We start from the raw sequence: 23,124 nt of genomic DNA on the forward strand, positions 1-23,124 counted from the left end.
ACATTTTGCCCATACAACAGATACATGGAGAGATATCAACACACAATCATTACGAATAAGAACCAGGGATAGAAATACTTTTTTATTTCTTGTGGCAAAAGTTTGTCACCAGATATAAAATCAGGTGGCAACTAGAAAGCATTTGCAAGCAAAAGCAAAGTTCCAGAGACCAGAGCAGCGGAAGAAAAGAGAATGTGTGACAAAGATTGGTGCAGAATGAAAGTGCTTGGGATTTTTAATATGCAAGCACGTACCTATAGTGAGGGCTGATAGCGGTAACAACAGAATACAACTACAAGCAAGGCAGTCCAGGGAATTACAGTACTCATATAACAAATGCCTACATGTACGGTAAAATCGCAACAGATACATACGGGGGATGATAATGCACGGAAATGTATATCAGACGAGAGGAGACATCGGACCTAGGCCGTTGAACTTGAAAACCGAGGCCACATGCATTTTCATTTGATTAAAAGCAATTAACGCTTCATCTGTTAAGAGTTTTTACCACTGACTAAAACAATTTTCATTGCTATGTCGCTGTTTTCACAAGATACTGACCGTTTGATCTTGGAAAGTTGAGTTGCTTTTACGTGCAGCCAACGCATGCCGGTGCGGTGACAGACAGTTCACTATGCTATGCCTAGCTCTGCATGGCAGGGCTGTGTGTTACCGGCGTTAAACGGCCTCCCACCACAGCCCTGCAGACTGATATAGAAAAACCCGGCGGGCAGTTTCTCCGCCGAAAACAGCCGATTTTGAATCCAAAACTTGCATTGATCATCGTTTTCGAGCACACCCACCTCGCCTAGGTACACGATGTGCCCAGCCGCGCTTGTAAACTTACACAAAGCCTACTTTTCTCTCTCTATGCGAGGGAAGCGTTCGTACGCCGCCATTGTTAATCTCATTCAACTAAAAACCATATGGAAGGTGTATGACGTAAACAGTATAGCCACGGACGGCGAGTATTTAGAGAAAATTAAAAAGCAAAAAGCAACAAAAAACAAAGCGAAAGAAAGTTAGAATTTTTAATAGCTGAACGCAATATGATAGTTGTGCAATGTAAAATATAAAATAAATAAACAAACAAACAAGAAATGCTTGTAAAACCCGTCCAAAGTGAGCGATGACGTCATAAGCGTGCCGTAATGCATTCTGGGTAATGAAGGTAAAATTTGTGTATAGCATGTTCTATGGTAGTAATACCGGAAATAGAGAAAGAAAGAAAGAAAGAAAGAAGGAAAGTGAGCAAAAACTAACAGTTCCAGAGCTGGTCTCTGGAACTAATTATGAAAAATCTGGTGGCAGTTTAACACATCATGTGATTGGTATAATACAACATTTTGTCATTGCCACATACTCATTCTAATTTATAAATTCTTGAAAATATGGTGAGTACACGTCACAAAAAGTCAACCCATACTGCAGGCCTTGAAAAAATTTTTCAAACTTACTAAATGTGGGACACATGAATTTCATTTTTACTTGCCCGGGAGGAAATATTACTTGCCCTAAATTTCTAATAATTGTACCAAATTTGTAACAGAGAGCAAGAGTTTGGCCATATGAAGTGAATTCAAAGAGGGAAAAAACAGATTCAAACATGAACTACATCTTGTTAAAATGAAGGACTATTACCAAATCTGAAATGTCGCAGAAGAAATGTGAGAATACTTTAGTCTATTCTGTAGATTTGGCCATCTAGAAAACATCTTTGAATTTGGAATTTTTCCACTCAACCTAATCCAAATTAAAATCTTTGCATAAGGATGATAAGATTGTGTGATTTACAATGTGCATGGCTGGCTGCTGCTCTTTATTATCAAACTGAGATCACAAACAACTGCTCTGCTAGTGTTTATCTGCTAATGCATACGCACATGTACATCTGCAAACCTTTTACCTGTTTACATATTTGCTCACTGAGCACTGCAGTCTTTCAAAGTTTTATTTTGATAAATGTATTCGTCAAGAGAGCAGATTCAAGTTTCGGTTTCGTTACTCTTCAGTGCAGATTTGTTTTCTGTAAGTGAGAGCTGATCCCTAACAACCAAGGTCACGTAATTTGAAACTGTCTGCATCTCACGCACTACGTAGCTGCAATATGTGGCCTCCATGATCGACTGAGCCCGTTTCGACTACGATGTAAACTTGAACTTTTTCAACTGGGTGTTGATTTACGTTGAACAGGAAGCATTGCTGAGATCCATGGCTTCGAATAAGTTTACATCCATTTACCAAGCACATGGTGCAATTACACTATCACATCAAGCCGATCGACTGTCATACGACTCATGCACAAAGAGATAATGCAACCACTGTCAAGAGCACACCACTTTACGGCACACATACAAAACAGTGAGTTCACTCCGATCCGTGTCGTCGGAGAGACCATGTTGCAAAACTCTATTTTTACGACTTTTGTGTTTTACAACAGCAAGAACGATTATTTTGCGATGTCGGCGGATTTTCAAGGGTTTTCAGAAAAAACTTCTGAGAGTTGAAGGACTTACAATGATTTTAGGCGTGTACAGACCTAATGAAATACGTTTTCAAGCTTGAATTGTCATGAGCTTAGTTAATTCAACCGCTGGTGCACTTGCCCGTCGGACGGGAAGCATATTGATTTTACTTGCCTGAACGCAAAATTCACTAGCCACGGGCGTCGGGCGATAGCAATTTTTGAGCCCTGTACTGGCTAATGAATTGCAAGTATTTATTATTATTTAATTCATGCAGGCTGCAGTTTGGCTTTATTTTCAAAATGTCACAAAATGCTTTTATCTCGTGCCATATGACTGCATATGTGGCTATCACAGAGGGCAACAACATGTCAAGTGTACAAAAGCTGCTGTCATCGATATGGAGATTAGCCAATCACAAATTTGGATTCACGCTATGTTTTCATTCATGCCAAAATGTCGCAATTAGTTTGGTTTTTTTTTGCTAATGAGTTTTCTGACGTTAGACAACGCGTGTTCCTTCAGTGTTCCTTCATTCAAGCCGTAGGATCGATGACATGATGACCCAAAATTTAGTAACAGAAAAATACCACCAGAAAAAAATTTTGGTGGCAGATTGACAGTTTTTGGTGGCAAATGCCACCATTGCCACCGATTATTTCAAACACTGAGAACATTTCACTACAATTTATATAAACTTGACTGAGGTCATCCCGAGGAACATTTAGCAATCAGACAAGCTGTTTCAGAGACTTTTTGACTGGAAACTAAAAAAAGTACCCCCGAAATACAAACACAAATTCAACCCATTTTGTACACATCTAATTTAGAATACCTAAAGAAACCTGCACACCAAATTTCCATCCAATCTTACCTACAGTTACAGAGTTTTACTCTAATTTGCATATTTTTGACGCTGACATGTTTACATTTGAACAAATTCACATCTCCACCCCTGGGTGCACCTGTGTAGCAAATACTATATACGTGCTGCGGTTTAGGAGCCTACAAGACATAAAGACATAAATACATACAGACATGCAAATGAGATGCAAATGAGACTCATTCACCTTACAAGGTAAGCTCTCTTTGGTTTATAAACATATACCAAAGGTGAGGTAAAAATATGTTAAATATTTTACATGTGATTTGATACCCGATAAAGTCTAATATTCAAAATTGTTTCCTCTCGGAATGAACTTTGGGCTGAAAAAAATCTCTTTTCCTGCTAAAGTCCATCAATAGCAGGCCAATAACAAAAGTCAGACATTCAAAAACTGTTCTGATGCCAACATATCAGTGCCGAAAACCAAAACATGTACGTTTCAGATACTATTTTGCATTTGAATTCTGTAACAGATTGTTAAAGTCTGACATATCAGGGCCTGAAAATTACGCTGGTCCGAGGTCCCAGACCAGTAATTTTTTATCCCGGACCAGTATAAAACAACCCCTAAAAAGTCTGTGAACCAGTACAAATGGGAACCAATTTATTTCTCAAGGGAATTTCCAGTGTTTTCCTCAGATTGTGTTTAAGTGTCTTTTTACACAAAATTAGAAACTACGTCCTCCCCAAAACGGGGGTTTCATTAAGAGCTGGCAGCCGGCGAAATTGACTGGTTACTCTCACGATTTTGCCGGATACTTTTTTGAAAAATTGGGACTCTTTCATCGCCAAGATATTTTTTACCTTCTGAAATGGTAAAGACAAGTATCACAAGCTGTGTTATCAAACTCCATCAACGGGTTCTTATGTGAAACAAAGTTTAGTAGACGAGCGACTGTGACCGCTATGTAACAAGTCCAGCGAGTGTGCCTGAATAAAAATCGCAATTGCGATGGACAATTCTATTGGCTACTGCAATAGCTTACCCCTATGTTGTGACCTTTATATCCACCGATGAAAACGTGCGTACTACACCTGTCGGCCCTCACAAGCTGGCCGAAAACGAAGGAAGAAGTGATCGCGAGCTCAAGCTTGGCTTTACGATCTTGGGTTTTTAAAGCGCACCAAGGAACAAGAGAAGGATAATTACGTGGGTTTAAAATGTTTTCGAAAGCAATAGCCTGATTTTTTCTTACGTATACTTCTCGATTCATTACAGTTTGAAATTTAGTAGGCCGACGTGCGTTGCACTGCCATTGGCTTTAGGCGTCAATGTGTCATACAACTGAAAGTATGATGTGTACTGATTTTCGGTCTATCCACTCCAATAAGAATGTCGCATTAAGTGGTTTAAAATACGAGCAGACCTTTGAAATGACTTCAAAAGCAAACGTCAGTTTAAATCCATTATGTGAGCTTCTGAACGTACAAATTTTCATATCCCATATCAAGGTTATTACTTTGCTTCTATTTATAAAATATTGTCAACATAATCATTTTTAATCATTATGGATAAATAAATCATTACTTTTACCTCCCTATAATAGTATTAAGGTTCTCCATTTACCCATTTTCATACCCAATGTCGGGGTTCTTAATTCAAAGCACAACATAGTACACTAATGAAAAGTTTATCATTTTCTGTGTTTAAAATATCACTGTTTCATCCAGGATGGCATCAACGGGGGATTTTTCCCTACAGAAAATTCAAGGGAGATTTCACCAGCTCATGTGTTCTACTTGTGTCTCTAAGTCTGTGTCTCTGACTGGCTTTATCATACCGTACATCAAGGTTCCTACTTTACAGAGCAATATTGTCAAATTATTTCTAGATTTTAGTTTCCTCTGTTCAAAATATTGAATTATCATATTTAATCTCCCAGGACCCTCCCCCGATGACCACTTCATTGCTACGCAGCTGCAAAACGCCTACTTTTTTATTTTAGCCCCTACTTCAAAACTTAATGAAACCCCTGCCCATAATACGGGAGTTACTGGGACGTACTAAAATCAGGCCCAGAATTTCACTGAAGAGTCCATTGTGAGACTACATCTTCTAGCTACAAAATTACACACAATAGAGTAGGTCCTACTAGACTATACAGGTTATTGCTTCTTTTAGTCGATCATGCATTTAAAATCTAGTCAATTTCTTTTATCACAACGTAAACTCAGAAGGAAAATCAGTTACTCTGTTACAGTCTGCGACTCATGATATGAGCAAGGCGATGTGTGTCCACTAGCCACTGCACTGGGCCCTGGGACAAAAGTCAAATGCCAGGCCACGTACTCATTTTTTGCTCACGTGTTCACACATGTGAGCATATGTTGCAGCGATGTCTGTCTGTCTGTCTGTCTGTTGGTCCAATATCTCAAAAACAGCTGATCAGATCAGAATCAAATCTGGTACATAGATTCAATTAGCTAACGGCAAGAACTGATTAATTTTGGGTGGGTGTGGCTCGAATACTTTTTACTTATTTGCATAATTAATTATTTAGAAAAAAACAGATATACATAAAAAATGACTACACAAAATTTGATGAGATTAGCTACAAATGTTGATCACACCAAGATATATTAGCAGTTGGAACCATTAAGGGGTGACATGAAAGATAGTTGCTAATTTGCATATTTAATGAACTTTCCTAATTAGGGATATATGTCTGATTTGACTCGATCAAAATTGACCAAACTTGGTATGTATATTAAACATAGGGCCAAAGTCCCTGAAGCTACTATAGACATGGATACAAAATTAAGTATTTCCTGACTGTATGAAATTATCTCCCTAAGGTCATCCTAGGGACTTGTAAACCAAATATTACAGCTGTCTGACCAGTGGTTTTGAAAAAACAAGTCATCGTTGATGACACAGTCCCCACTTGTTAATGGGTATTTTGATTACAGGTCCTCAGAGAGGATAGAGTCCTCTTCATTGGTCTGTGATAAAAATACTTTTGAATGAATTCGCATGATACATGTCTGAGTTATGGTTCAGGACATGAAAAAATCGTAACAAAATGGTCGCACAGTGGCCATATTGGATCGCATCACAAAACAAATTGATGTGCATAGCTATGACATTGGTCGATGTCCTTGTACCAACTTTGAATAAAATCGATTGAAACATGCGGATATGCCTGAGAAATGGCTCTGTACATGAAAAAATCATAATAAAATGGCCACCTGGCGGCCATATTTGATCGTATCACAAAACAGATTGACGTGCATATGTATGACATAGGTCAATGTCCTTGTACCAACTTTGAATAAAATCGGTTGAGATATGCCTGAGTTATGGCTCTGTACATGAAAAAATCGTAATAAAATGGGCGCAGAGCGGCCATTTTGGATCGTATCACAAAACAAATTGACGTGCACAGGTATGACATTTGTCAATAACCTTGTACCAACTTTGAATAAAATCGGTTGAAACGTGCCTGAGTAATGGCTCTGTACATGAAAAAATCGTAATAAAATGGCCGCCTGGCGGCCATATTGGATCGTATCACAAAACAGATTGACGTGCATCTGTATGACATAGGTCAATGTCCTTGTACCAACTTTGAATAAAATCGGTTGGAACATGCATGAGTAATGGCTCTGTACATGAAAAAATCGTAATAAAATGGCCGCCTGGCGGCCATATTGGATCGTATCACAAAACAGATTGACGTGCATATGTATGACATAGGTCAATGTCCTTGTACCAACTTTGAATAAAATCGGTTGAGATATGCCTGAGTTATGGCTCTGTACATGAAAAAATCGTAATAAAATGGCCGCACAGCGACCATTTTGGATCGTATCACAAAACAAATTGACGTGCATATCTATGACATTGGTCAATGTCCTTGTACCAACTTTGAATAAAATCGGTTGGAACATGCTTGAGTTATGGCTCTGTACATGAAAAAATCGTAATAAAATGGCCGCCTGGCGGCCATATTGGATCGTATCACAAAACAAATTGACGTGCATCTGTATGACATATGAAGTAATCCTTGTATCAAGTTTGAATGAAATCGCTCCCGGCATCTCTGAGATATCTGCGTGAACGGACGGACGGACGCACGGACATGACCAAACCTATAAGTCCCCCCGGACGGTGTCCATGGGGACTAACAAGCGACTCAACAGTTGACAGAGCTCTGCTGTGTTATGTAGAGAATAACCTTTTGTGACACATGTATTGATGAAGAAGGTGGATATCTTTGATAGCTCATTTCAGGATGGCCTTACCAAAAATGGAAAAAAAAAATCCGTAAAAATACAGATTTCAATATTTCATCACAATTTTAACAAATCTAAGTTGGGTCATCCCTTGGGACCTGTATACCAAATAAAAAAGCTGTCTGACCAGTAGTTATGAAGAAGAAGATTTTTTACCAAAAACACCTTTTTTGGCGCTAATTTGCATATTTTCAACAATATCAAAAAATTAATAAAATTAGTTTCTCAAAATCATATATTTTATCCACACAACAAATATCAAATCAGTAAGTACTGCAGTTCTCAAGATATTTGAGTGGACGGACGCCTCACAAACGGACATACATACATACATACATACAGACTGACAGTGGACACCGGACGGATACCCATCCCAATAGCTTCTATAGACTATATTAGTCTATAGTAGCTAATAAACGAGAGTTAATTACATTCTAATTAAAGTAAACAAGACTTGCTCAAATCAAGATTTACGTCATAAAAAAACAGCATATCTGTCAGGTTATAAAGAATCTTACGCTGGTTATCTTTATCAGTATTTTCATCCTATTAAGCAAGCACATTTTAACTTTCAAATTAACATTGTAAGTAAGTTCTGTTGAATAAGTTGAGACTGTACGTACTCAGAGAAAGCACAGTGAAGAGACAAATGTTTGAAACTTAAGAAGTTCAAGGTCATCAAAAGCATTATAAGGAATCATGTAACACTTTCATTGCACTGTTTACACAGATTGCATAATTGCTATAAATAGCACATGATGAATCTTACAGCCCAGCTTTACCATAAAAACCCTATCACTTTGACCACTCTTTTAATTGACCACTCTATTTTTTTCCTCAAAAAGTAATTTTATTTTATCCTTACCAAGTCAACCATAAATGGAAATTAGAACTTTCTCTATCTCTATTTATTTGACCACCCTATCATGACAAACTATTATGAGCAATTTCTTTTAGATAACATACAGGGCACAATAAATGACGGTTCAGAATATGTCAAAGTTGGGATTCAGAAAAGTTGCCTTTACATGTTTTAATCCTCCAAGATGGTAAGCATTTCACTATGAACTGTCAAAAAAGTTGAACTTTCTGATAATTCTACACTAAAATTATTTTGGCTTTGATGATTTTCTAATTAATTCAATTATTTAAAATCATATCAATTATTTTTTTTCTGGGTGAATTGATAGGGTTTGTACAGTACAAGAATTACATACAATGTAAGTCAAATTTTGACCAAAAATGACAAAAAAATTCCTTAAAAATACACATTTGCATATTTCATCACAATTTGAACAAATCTAATTTGGGTTATCCCTAGGGACCTGTATAATAAATAACAAAGCTGTCTGACCAGCAGTTATGAAGATTTTTTACCAAAAACGCCTTTTTTGGCATTAATTTGCCTATTTTCAACAATATCAAAAAATACCGCAATTATACGGTGTCGCTCAAATTTGATCAGAAATGGTATATACCAGTATGGGTACCAAAAATCAACAATAAATGTTGTTTCTATCTGTTCAGTGCAGGAAAATTCTACGTTGATGTTATGACAATGATTTCTGCACAGTACAACCAGAAAAACAACAAGAAATATTTAAACCAGAAAAACAAGAATGACAAAAGTAACAAGGTCTGAAACTTTAGGTACTGGAGGTCAACTTTAGCCCCTCTTAGTTTGACCATAGACGGTCTTCCTCCCCTCTACTGATGGTCTTCCTCCCCTCTACTGTATATGGTTTGAGCAGGTCTGTTAATATGTAACAGTTCATAAACAATGTCAGGAAATGACTCAAGTCAGTGGAGTTAGATTTGTCTTTAACTGGCATGCCACCACTCCTGCACATTTGCAGGATTTCCCTTTTTCTTACCTCAATTGCACATTTTTGACACTGACATGTTCATTTGAACAAATTCACATCTCAACCCATGCATCTACCTGTACACCAAATACTGAGATGATAATTTTGGCGGTATGGGAGCCTTTGCGTGTGACGGACATACATCCGTACATACATACCCACAAATATACAGACATACAGATGCCACCGACTCATCATATAAGCTCTTTTTGGTATTTATATTCATACCAAATATGAGCTAAAAATGAAAAAAAATAGTTTCTCAAAACCATATTTTTCATCTACACAACAAATATCAAATCAGTAAGTACTGTGGTTCTCAAGATATTTGAGTGGACGGACGCCTCACAAACGGACATACATACATACATACAGACTGACGCCGGAGGGATACCCATCCAAATAGCTTCTATAGACTATAGTCTATAGTAGCTAAAAATACTATGATTTAATATTATTGAAAGTCATTAAGCGTTAACTTAATCCAACTCCTAATTTGCATATTTTTAATGAACTTTTGAAATTAGGGATACATATTTGAATTGACTAGACCAAAGTTGATGAAACTTGCTACATATTTTGAAGCTACTATGATACAACATTTTTGAAAGTCATTAAGCATTTTTACTTCAGCCAATTCCTAATTTGCATATTAAATGAATTTTCATAATTAGGGATATTTATCTGAATTGACTTGATCAAAATTGATGGAACTTGCTATGTACATTAAAGACACTAACTATAATACAATATTATTGAAATTCATTACGCATTTTCTCTTCAGCCAATTCCTAATTTGCATATTTAGTAAACTTTCCTAATTATAGATATATATCTGAATTGACTTGACCAAAGTTGACAAAACTTGCTACATACATCGCAGATACCATGACACAACATTATTGACAATCATTAAGCATTTTTACTTAAGCTGATTCCTAATTTACATATTCAATGAACTTTGCTTATTAGGGAGATATACTTGGATTTACTTGATCAAAGTTGGCAAAACATGCTATGTTCATTGATGATTATACCAGTTAAAACAATATCGAAAGTCATTTCACATTTTCATGCCAGCTAATTTATAATTTGCATATCTAATGAGCTTTAACAGCTCGGCATATATGGCTTGAAGGACTTGGCCAACGGTAATTACACTTGCTATATAAAGTGGTGATACAATGACAGAAGTAAAAGAACTTTAATATTTTTATTTCAGCTAATTACATATTTGTATACTTCATGACCTTTTAGAATTAATCGGCGGTGATTATTGTTCATTATGTTGATCATAATACTTTGAATGAAGTTGTAAACATGTGGCAAAGGTTCAAATTTACACATAACTGCAAAATATATTGAAACACGTGAGCATTTCATATCTATAAAATGTAATGTGGTAAAAATCAGACCATAGCCTCAACTAAAAATATCAGCAATCTCAAAGTTGCATGACAATATTATATCTCTGTCTGGAAGGAGTCTCATAGCTTTCTGATGTTCGTAGCAAGCAAGCTTCAGAATTTAGAAGGTCACCATGCTGAATTCCTTATAAGTTTTTCACAGATATAGTGAATCAGTTTACTACAGAGTTTACAGATTCACAAACAGATTTTACAAAACTTAGAAATCATGTTCATGACATTTTGGGTCCAGATATGAGTTTTAAAATCCCTCCAGTTAGCGAGGAATTTGTGTTAACAGAATTATCAAGTTTAAATACAGCTAAAGCTTCTGGACTTGATCAGATAAGTCCTAAGATTCTTAAATTATCATCAAACGCTATAGCTAGATCTTTATGCTACATTTTAAGCTTAACCAGATATGAACTGAATATGCTCATGTGTTTCACAACAGGTTCATTAATAGTCAGGAAACAGACTAGAAAATTTTAGCATACTTACAGAAAAACTTGACACACTAATGTGACCCTTGAATGGAAGGAATGACTTTGAGTTTGACAAAACTACAAACTTATTTATCAAGCATTGAAATTGACTGCTGGTGACTTGACATGTATTGATATTTATAAGACACCTTTGACCTGTCTCAACGAGCAAGGAGATGTCACGCAACATTTGCAGACCTCAGGATAATCACTAACCAAAACACAAGAACAAAGACAGACATTGTACCGAGGTATATTCTGAGAGCAGTTCAATTGAGCAAACGACCCGGAAGACAGACCTCTGATAAGACTAGATGTGTATATGGTCTACTGCCAGAGTAGCTATCTCTGACGAGGATTTATTGTATTATGTTTTTCAATATTCCTGTCAATAAACCCAATTCGTACCAATATAATCGACACCCGTGTGAGACGTGTAATAAGAACAATCAGTTATCTGTTATATCATTGTATGTAGCAGGTTTCAGCAACTTTCGCACAGTACTCCCAGAGTTAAATCGCTAATTACAAAACTTTATTTAATATGTAAATGAGCTAATTATTAACTTGACACACCAAATGCTTCTCAGTACAATTATTTATTTATTTCTACAGCAAGTTTCATCAAATATAATGCTGTAATATCACTAATTACAAAGTTCATTAAATATGCAAATGGTCCCTTACTTAACTCAATACAGCTAAATGCTTTACACCACAATAAGCTATCTGTCGGATCAGTATCTGCAGCAGATTTCATCACGTTTGGTCCAGTTATTTCGGAGTTACCGGTATATGACTAATTACAAAACTTCATAAAACATGCAAATGAGCTATTTGCTAACATGACACTGCCAAATGCTTGTCAGTACAATTAGATATTTATCAGATCAATATCTGTTATAACTTTACACTGCCCAATGCTTCTAAGTATAATTAGATATATATCAGATCTATATTTGCTGCACGTATCATCAGATTTGGTGCTGGAATTTCAGAGTTATGTCACTAATAACAAAAGTTCATTAAATATGCAAATGAGCAGATAATTGACATGACACTCACAGTATCATCATAATGTTCTGAGACTGTCATCTGTGAAAAGTTTCATGAAATTTTGTGCAGTATTTCTTGATATATGTCTAGTTTGTCATTTCCGTCTCCACAGGGAAACCATTGTACGGAAAAAAATGATACTGCATAACTCAATAATATCCAAGCCACACTAACTAAAATCTAATCACTTCTTGCAAGTAGCATACGGTACCTGTGTACCAAATCTGACTTGAATCTGTTCAGACGTTTTTGAGTTATTGTGTAAATAGACACAGACAGACACACAGACAGACACACAGACACACACACACTAACAATACACACACATGGACAGACAGACAGACATCGCTATGACATTAACCCACGTGTAATTATGTGAGCTAAAAACAGGTGTGTTTCCAGATGTGTGGAGGGAGCAAAGGTTACCCCTTTGCACAAGTCTGGATCCTTACAAGATCGTGGAAACTACAGGCCTGTTTCAGTACTCCCGGTCCTTTCAAAGATATTTGAGAAACATGTTCATAGTCATTTATACGGGTTCTTAAAACCTATGGTTAATGACTCACAGTCAGGTTTTCGAAAAGGTTTCTCATGTGACACAGTTTTATGTAAAATGGTTTAAACCTGGTCTAAGGCTATGGATAATGGTGATCTAAATGGTGTAATTTTTTTGGATTTACGCAAAGCTTTTGACCTGGTGAACCATGATGTGCTTCTTAAAAAGCTTGAAATCTATAATTATGATATAACATCCATAAATTGGTTTCATTCATATCTATCAAATAGGAAACAAGTTGTTTGTTTTCAAGATCAAATTTCTGATGCTTTACCAATATCTACTGGGGTTCCTCAAGGTAGCATACTTGGGCCCCTTTTTTTTCATATCGTTTATTAATGATTTACCTTTAGCTGTCAACAACACCATTGAAATGTATGCCAATGATTCTACAATCATGGCAAAAGGAAAGAACCTGGCAGAAATTGAAAAAACACTCAATGATGATCTTGAATCAATAAGACATTGGTGTATGCAAAATAAAATGGTAACGTTATAAATACAAGTAAAACAAAGACCATGCTTATGACCACACAGAGATTGTCACGTCTACTCAGAAATGTTCTTCATTGTAAACTTGGTCAGAATATTTTAGAGTCTGTAAATGAAGAAAGACTTCTGGGAATAGTGGTAGATCAACACTTGAACTGGAAGTCAAATACTGATTCCATTTATAAAAAGGTCAATTCACGTATAGCTATACTTAGACGTATAATACGGTATTTACCATTAAGTACTAGACGAACATATTATAATACATATATACTTCCCCATTTGGACTATTATTGTAGTGCATGAGGAACTAGTGCAAATATAAACACCATATTCAAATTACAGAAACACGCTGTGCGTGTTATGATGGACACTAAGTATAATTATCAGACCAATGGACTCTTTAGCTCATTGCATATTATGCCTTTACCTGATAGAATTTTATATAAAAATGTGTGTTTAGTTTTTAAATCCTTGAAAGGTATAGTCCCATTGTGTATGATGGAAATTTTCCAATATGTCAATCAGTGTCATAGCCGTGTGACCAGAGCTAGCTCACAAAATAAGCTTGATATCCCGGGAGCCAAATTGAATGTTTTAAAAACACATGGTCAGTACAGGGAGCTAGCTATGGAATGGAATAAGTTGAAAAAAGAAGTCAAATCTTCTGAGACACTTGTCTCTTTTAAAAGCAATTATTTAAAACAATATTGGGCAGAATTTTAATTTTTTCTTGTTTTTCCTGTTAAATATGGCAGTTTTCATATGTGGTTATTTGTATTTTCACTTTTGGAAATTGTTTTTGTGGTTTTGTATATTTTGTTGTAATGTCGATGGCCCTGGGGAGATGAACTTTCTCTAGAGTTTACCAGGCTACCCTAATTAAATAAAGCCAAATAAAATTAAAAAAAAAAATATAGTCAAAACCCCCTTGCTCGATTGTAGCTGACCTTAACAAGAACCACCTAGCTTGTCAAAACAGCGTTATGGCAATTTGCCATTGCTATCAAAGGAAAAAGAAGTTCCTCTCAGATATTACGTTTTCAACCTATTTTTTGCAATTTAAATGGAAAGAATCAACCGCTTGCTTCCTCAGTTACGTAACTTTGTCACTAAAACCCAAGCCAATTTTCTAAATCTCCCTTTGCTAAGTTTGGCATTTTGTCACTTTGCAGCACGCCCAAAAGAGTTTAACTCGAGAACACGCGAACAGAAGTTCACAAAATTTTCACATATATTTGTCAAATAGGTTGTCTCTAAAACAGTGTCTCAGTTTTTTAATGTAGGTCTTTAGATTTGAGTTATCGCTGCTTAATTAGACAGCATTGTGAGACTACTCGGTTGATAAACTGTGATTCAACACTGTGAAAAAACTAAGGCTTTTTTCAAAAATCTGAGACATGGTTTGTACTTGTAGCCAGTCTTCTGAAGTGCAAAATTTACTCATTGACACCTAGACAATAGCCCCCTTCCACTCTGACTTAAAGGCGGACCCTCCCTTTAAAAGGACACCAAGTTATGGCGGGGTTCATTGTGTGAGTGCACAAACAGGCAACACGCAGGCACACGCTCCAGAAAATGCAACTTTTTAGTTTTCCCCGGCCGCAAAAATACAGACAGACTGCCAAGTGGTCAGCGCAAAGTTGCTGCTGATCGAACTCTGTGGTTATATTCAAAGTCTAACGCGACTGGAAGACAATTTATTAGGAAATTCAAGCGTTTGTGGTGGGGTTATTAATGACCGTTGGCGATTTATACCGGCCGTCAAGCAAAAGCTTGCATAAACTCTGTTTGCAGGATTAGCAAAATGTGACAAAAGGTTGAGATCAGTTTGTGTACTCAATGTTATAGAAATCGAACATCGTACTGGCCAAGCGTTTTACTGGGAGGAGAACTCCACTAATGCGAGAACCTGGGATTGAAAAGTGCGGCTTTAACCAGATAGCAACTTCAAAATATGTTCAGAAACAAGTATGTGTATTGAACCTTGCCACATGTATTGAACAATATGTTACGTGCAGAGAAAACGAACAAAAGGGTGAACTCAGCAGTTAACGTTTAAACAAAATTTATTACGAAAATAAAACTAATTGCTAAGTCAGGGATAGAGTACAAGCTTTAAAGTGTACAGACTACTTATCTCAGCTGGGACGGCAAAGCTCCAGTCTCAGAGTTGTAACAGTCAGTCGGATGAATGAACAGTCCTTTGGCTTGCAGGCTTGAAGCTGCACAAAGTCCACAGTATAAATCCAGCGTTGCAGTGAAGGTCTTGAAAAGTCTTGAGAATGACTACTGCTGGAGTTTAGTAACACACAAGAGACACGATCCCAAAAGTCTGACTGGAAGCTGTGCACGTCCCTTTTATAAAGGCATGTAAGAACAATCTAGAACTTTTATTGACATGCTAATTACTGTTCTAAAATTATCTCCCTTACACAACTAATCAACTTTCCAGAACATTCCAAACATGACTAATTGAATTCAAGGTTGTGAGGTCATCAAGGGCAGTGACCTTGAGAATGTTCTAGACTAATTGAACTCAGGTCATGATGAGTGTGGGGGAAATGACCTACATAACACACCCCCTCTTCAAAAAAGAAAATTTTTCAAAGAAAAATCTTTCTTTTACAAATGTAATCTTGAAAAGGATTTAAGTACTCAAATTTTGTTTTACTCTAAAGTAAAATTTCTTGAAAGTGAACAACAATAAAATTTCTTGAAAGTGAACAACAATAACTTCTAAATACGAGAGAGACAGTCTGCAATTAAATTGTCTCTGCCTTTGATATGTCTAATGTCAAGATTAAACTCCTGTAACATTAAACTCCATCTTAGCAATCTCTGATTTTTGCCTTTAAATTTCTGCAGAAGAAAAACAAGAGGGTTGTGATCAATATAAACCACTATTGGCTGATTTGAAGAAGTAACATAAACTTCAAAATGCTGTAAAGCTAATATCAAAGATAAACACTCTTTTTCAATTGTAGAGTAGTTTCTCTGGGATTTGTTAAATTTGCGTGAAAAATAGCAAACAGGATGATCTACCCCATGACTATCCTCTTGCAATAAAACACAGCACCAGCAGCCGTATCACTAGCATCTACAGCTAATTTGAATGGCAAAGTGAAATCTGGTGCAGACAACACTGGGCACTTTGCAGTATGGCTTTAAGTGTATCAAATGCCTGTTGGCATTGCTCTGACCAAACAAACTTTACTTTCTTTTTAAGTAAGTTAGTCAAAGGCTCAGTAATTGTGGAGAAATTTGGACAGAATTTTCTGTAGTAACCAGCCATACCGAGAAAGCGCATCAGTTGTCGTTTGCAGTTTGGTATGGATGGGAAAACTTGAAATGGCACTGATTTTGGCATCAACAGGTTTTACCTCACCCTGTCCTACAGTATGTCCGAGGTAAGTTACCCTCGCCCAACCAAACTCAGATTTGGCAAGGTTGACAGTCAACATTGCTTTGCTCAGTCTCTCAAAGAACTTCCGCATGAGCTTGATGTGTTCCTCCCAGGTGTCACTATACAGGACGACGTCGTCAACGTAGGCTGCACACCCGTCTAGCCCGGATATGACGTCGTTGATCATCCGTTGGAACGTTGCCGGAGAGTTCTTCATTCCGAATGGCATCACCTTGTACTGGAACAATCCGTCTGGTGTAACAAAGGCGGATATTTCACGAGCACGATCCGTCAGAGGGACTTGCCAAAATCCCTTCAGTAGGTCAAATTTCGTCACATACTTGGCTTTTCCCACTCGGTCGATGCAGTCATCAATCCTCGGGATTGGGAAAGTGTCTGTCTTTGTTAAAGTGTTGACCTTCCTAAAGTCCGTGCACATACGATAACTGTGATCTGATTTGGGAACAAGTATGCACGGCGAACTCCAGTTACTTTTACTGGGTTCAATAAAGTCATTGTCCAGCAGGTATTTGACTTCTTCCTGGAGATATTCCGCTTTTGCAGGATTCAGTCTGTACTGGATGTTGTTTCCACTGGATGACTGTCGCAGACATCTTCGTTGTGATAGATGACGTTTGTCCTTGTTGGAACATCTTGAAACAGGTGTTTATATTCATGGAGCAGTTCTTTCACCTGTTGTTGTTGTTCTGTGGTGGAGGTGTGCCAACTTTGTAGACTCCAGCTTCTCCAGGATTTCTGAGTTCTGAAGCTTGACCGAGCCCAGCTTTGAGTTTAGAGTATTTTCACTCAAGTCAGTTTCAGTATCACTATCTTCATAATGGCCGAACTGACTGTACTGACAGGCTTTGTTTTAGTAGGATTATCCCTATCCAAATATGGCTTAAGCATATTTATGTGACATAGCTGTTTTTGTTTCGCCTGTCAGGTGTTGTTATGATGTAATTTAAATCACTCAATTTCTTATCAATTAGATATGGCCCAAAGTAACGAGCATGGAGTGGTTTGCCAGGAATTGGAAGTAGAACAAGAACTTTTGACCTGGTTCAAACTTCCGTTTTGAGGTGTTTTATCATATTTGGTTTTCATTGACTGCTGAGATGACTCAAGATTTTCTCTGGCTAATTCACATGCTTTAGAGAGTTTTGTACGAAAATCTGACACATATTGCAAAATATTCAGACAATCATCATCGTCTGATAGGAATTTCTCTTTAACGAGCTTAAGTGGGCCACGGACTGTATGTCCAAATACAAGCTCAAATGGGCTAAAACCAAGAGACTCCTGAATTGACTCTCTAACAGCAAAGAGCAGAAAATGAATTCCTTCATCCCACTGCTTCTCTGTGTCAAAACAGTAGGTCCTAATCATGTTTTTCAAAGTTTGATGAAATCGCTCAAGAGCACCCTGACTTTCTGGATGATAGGCGGATGACCTATACTGTTTAATGCCTAGCTGATCCATTACTTGTTGAAAAATACCAGACATAAAGTTGGAGCCTTGATCGGACTGGACACATTTAGGGAGGCCAAATAAGTGAAAATTTGACTAAAGCTTTCACTATAGTCTTTGTCTTTATATTTCTCAGTGGTATGGCTTCTGGGAACCGAGTTGATGTACACATTATTGTCAGCATGTACTCATTTCCTGATCTTGTTTTTGGTAGGGGCCCAACACAGTCTATTAGAATCCTACTAAATGGTTCTTGAAATGCAGGAATTGGCTGTAAAGGGGCCTTTGGAATGGTCTGATTTGGCTTTCCTACCATTTGACATGTGTGACAAGTTTTACAGAAATGTGCTACATCCTGCCTGAGATTAGGCCAATAAAAGTGACTGAGAATTTTATGATAAGTTTTCCTGACTCCTAAGTGACCAGCCCAGGGGGTTTCATGGGCCAGGCGCAATATTTCAGCACGATAGGGCTTTGGAACCACAATTTGATGTTTTATAGCCCAATCGTCATCAACCAAAACGTCTGGAGGTCTCCATTTACGCATGAGAATACCAGATTTTGTATAATAGGAAACAGAGCTATCTGAAGTTTTACCTTCATCATCTACCCTGTCAAACAAAGACAAAATATCTGGGTCTTTGTGTTGTTCTGCAATGAGATTTGATCTAGAAAATGTCTGACTTTGGTCAGCAGAAGTTTTACTGGAAGTTTCAAATCCACGAGGGATAACGGAATGATCCGTGTCAAACACCTGACTGAGAAAGGTGTCATTTAAGTCAACATCTGTGACATTATTTTTGAGAGTATTTTGATTCTCGGAAGTTTTCTTTGACATGGCTCGAGTAATGGCACATGAAGGAAAAGGCCGGGAATGTCTTCCTCTATTGGCTCTGGATTTTGATCTAAACTAGGATTATCAGTCACAAGTGGATTAGTAATGACCTTGTCCCCAGCAAGGTCGTTTCCGAGAAGAAGGTGAATCCCTTCAAAAGGCAAAAAAGGCCTAATACCTAAAGTCACAGGTCCAGAAACAAAGTCCGAAGACAAATAGACATTATGGAGAGGAACAGGAATGAAGTCATTGCAATCTACCCCCTTAATAAGAACTTTAGAACCTGAAAATGACTTTTCAGAAAACGGCAGGGTATCTGCCAACAAAAGAGACTGGGAAGCCCCGGTATCTCTTAAAATTTTGACAGGGGTAGCGGAAGAAAAATCACTAGAAAGTGATATAAAACCATTATGAATAAATGGTTCGAAAATACCCATAATGCTATCTTGAGAAGAATTGACCTTGACCTCATTAATTGGGGATAAGAGGGGTTTAACCTCAGAAAATGTGTTGCACACATTATTAGACTCTAATTGAGTTGATGAAGAAATAAAGCCGGTTGGCTTAGATCCACTTTGACCACTTTGACCTTCACGTTTTCTTTTCAATTTGAAACACTCTGACATTAAATGGCCGTCTTTCTTACAATAATTACAAGAAAGGTACCAAACTGTTTGTCAGAAGGAGATTGAGACTTGGGATCTGATGATGTGGGAGTGTTACTTGAACTCTGTGAACTGTTGTCATTTGATTTTCTACTCTCCTTTGAAAAATTCTTGGATGAAAAGGAGGAGTTAAATTTACCTGCATTGTTTCTGTATGAAAAGGACTGGGATGGTTTGCTGAGAAATGAAGATTTTGTGGGTCAATGAATAATCATCGGCCAAACGTGCAGCAACCTCCAATGTATCTGCCTTTTGTTCATTGATAAACGTCTTGATGTCACTCCGGATGCACCTTTTAAATTCCTCAATCAAAACAAGTTGTCGTAATTTGTCATAATTCTGACTGACCTTTTCAGAAGAACACCAACGATCAAACAGTTGTTCTTTTGTTCGAGCAAATTCAACATAAGTTTGGTCTTTCGCCTTCTCACAATCCCTAAATTTCTGACGGTACGCTTCAGGCACCAACTCATAACCCTTGAGAATTAATTCCTTCACAGAATCATAATTTGAAGCCTGCTCTACTGACAACTGAATGTAAATTTCTCTGGCTTTACCCACCAAAGCACTCTGCAAAAGCATAGACCAGGACTCCTTAGGCCAATTCAGACTCTGAGCAATTTTCTCAAAATGGAGAAAATATTTGTCAACATCCTTTTCTTGGAAAGGGGGAACTAACCTGAAATGCTTAGTGATGTCAAACTTGTCCGAAGGGAAGAATTTTCCTGACTGTCCAAGCTCTAAACGTTTTATTTCTACCTGTAATCGCTGTTCTTCTAATCGCAATTCTTTTTCTCTCTGTCTTTCTTCCATTTCTAATCTTTCCTGCCTTTCTTTTTCTTTCTGTCTTTCTTCCATTTGCAATTCTTTTTCTTTCATTTCCTTTTCTAATTCCAATTTCTTAAGCTCCAAATCTGCCTGTCTCTCTTTTCCATTTGTAATTCTTTTTCTCTCATTTGTAATTCTAGTTTCTTGATCTCCAAATTTGTCTGCATTTCTAATTCTAATTTTCTGAGTTCAGAGGTAGACTTGGGCTCATAATCTTTCAGGGTGGATTCCTCAAATTGGCCTAAATCAACTAGATGTTTGGCAATACGGTACTGTATTTCCCTCTGCGCATAGATCTTTTAACTTCTACTTTAAGGAAATTTGCCAGTGCTATGAGGTTGTCTTTTCTGAGGGAATTAAATGTGTCCTGATCAAGGTCATCCATAAATTCGTCTGGTTTAAATTCCGCCATGATTAAATTTCGCTGAGTTCACAGTATACAGAGTTTTGAAAAGGCTGTCAAAATGTTGTCAAACGGCTCAAAATATTCGTATCCCGGACGAGCCCCCAATTTGTTACGTGCAGAGAAAACGAACAAAAGGGTGAACTCAGCAGTTAACGTTTAAACAAAATTTATTACGAAAATAAAACTAATTGCTAAGTTAGGGATAGGATACAAGCTTTAAAAGTGTACAGACTACTTATCTCAGCTGGGACGGCAAAGCTCCAGTCTCAGAGTTGTAACAGTCAGTCGGATGAATGAACAGTCCTTTGGCTTGCAGGCTTGAATTTGCACAAAGTCCACAGTATAAATCCAGCGTTGGCAGTGAAGGTCTTGAAAAGTCTTGAGAATGACTACTGCTGGAGTTTAGTAACACACAAGAGACACGATCCCAAAAGTCTGACTGGAAGCTGTGCACGTCCCTTTTATAAAGGCATGTAAGAACAATCTAGAACTTTTATTGACATGCTAATTACTATTCTAAAATTATCTCCCTTACACAACTAATCAACTTTCCAGAACATTCCAAACATGACTAATTGAATTCAAGGTTGTGAGGTCATCAAGGCAGTGACCTTGGAATGTTCTAGACTAATTGAACTCAGGTCATGATGAGTGTGGGGGAAATGACCTACAAACCATTGAAAGTATTATGATCAACATAATGAACAATACTCACTGCCGATTAATTCTAAAAGGTCATGAAGTATACAAATATGTAACTGGCTGAAATAAAAATATTAAAGTTCTTTGACTGCTGTCATTGTATCACCATTTCATAGCAGGTGTAATTACCGTTGGCCAAGTCCTTCAAGCCATTTTTTATGCCGAGCTGTGAAGCTCATTAGATATGCAGTCCACAGTTTATATAAGTGATTCATCGTTTATGCAAGGATACTCAGTATAAACAAAAGTTATGTAAATACGCACAGTCTGGTTTCAGCATGGGTGAGTGGACAATGCCATACCCATGGGAAGATGGTCCCTTCCATATCACATGACGCAAGCTCCAAGCTTGGAGCTTTTTTCCCCATGATTCAAATTGCATGGGCAACTTCCCATACTATTTCTCTTGATTTTTGTTAAAAATCGCGCGAATTATAAGTTGTGAAAATAGCTTTTCTGGGGTAAGTGACCACAAAGCTAGCACATATGAAAACATAGGGCCAAAGTCTGAAGCTACTATAGACTTGGATACTGGAGGTCATCTTTAGGAACATGTCAACTTTACGCAATGGGACAAGCAGATCCTAAATACATAAGCAAATGTCAACAACAAAAAATAGACAGAGAAGGCTTGATAAAAAGAAAGGTGGGAGTGGGCAAAAAAATGTACAAGGGATCTGGTAAAAGAGTAATGCTACCTCATCAATCTTCTACTAAGTTCTAGACCCTACCCCTTCCTGAATATCAAATGTTCCATCCCTTGGTATTACATAAGAGCAGCTGCACAAGATGACAGGAAATGTATTTACAACCTCAGGGATTTTTTAATTAATGCCATGAGTGTTATCATTCTATTGAATGTAAACAGCACTTAAGTTAGTTACAGGTAGTGAAATGCCTTCCACTGTGGGAGGTGATAACAACATCTGGAATTATCCTGGATCCAAATTTCTCATCAGTTCTTGTGTGTCTTACATAGAAAAGTTGCAACCAGATTTGAACTGTAAATGCTCACGTGTTTCATTATATATTGCAGTTATGTGTAAATTTGAACTTTTGCCACATGTTTGCAACTTCATTGAAAGTATTATGATCAACATAATGAACAATATTCACCACAGATTAACTCTATAGGTCATTAAGTATTCAAATACGCAATTAGCTGAAATAGAAATAATTAATTTCTTTGACTGCTGTCACTGTATCACCTCTTTATATAGCAAGTATAATTGCCTCTTGTCAAGTCCTTCAAACTATATATTTCAAACTTTGAAAGCTCATTAGATATGCAAACTATAAATTAGCTGACATGAAAACTTAAGTGCAAAATGACTTCCAATATTGGTATAACCTGGTATAATC

The 23,124-nt window shown here is 37.2% G+C and overlaps 2 protein-coding genes across 3 annotated transcripts in view; one reads left to right on the plus strand and one right to left on the minus strand.

Annotated features, from left to right (window-relative positions):
* The window catches only part of LOC139152194 (uncharacterized), a 460,524-nt gene that overhangs the window by 41,118 nt on the left and 396,282 nt on the right, over positions 1–23,124 (plus strand). The gene's annotated exons all lie outside the window — the stretch shown is intronic.
* LOC139152198 (TCF3 fusion partner homolog) overlaps positions 1–23,124 on the minus strand; it is a 66,912-nt gene that overhangs the window by 27,193 nt on the left and 16,595 nt on the right. The window lies entirely within an intron of this gene.

Source organism: Ptychodera flava, chromosome 15 (genome assembly GCF_041260155.1).
Source record: "Ptychodera flava strain L36383 chromosome 15, AS_Pfla_20210202, whole genome shotgun sequence".
Lineage (NCBI taxonomy): Eukaryota > Metazoa > Hemichordata > Enteropneusta > Ptychoderidae > Ptychodera > Ptychodera flava.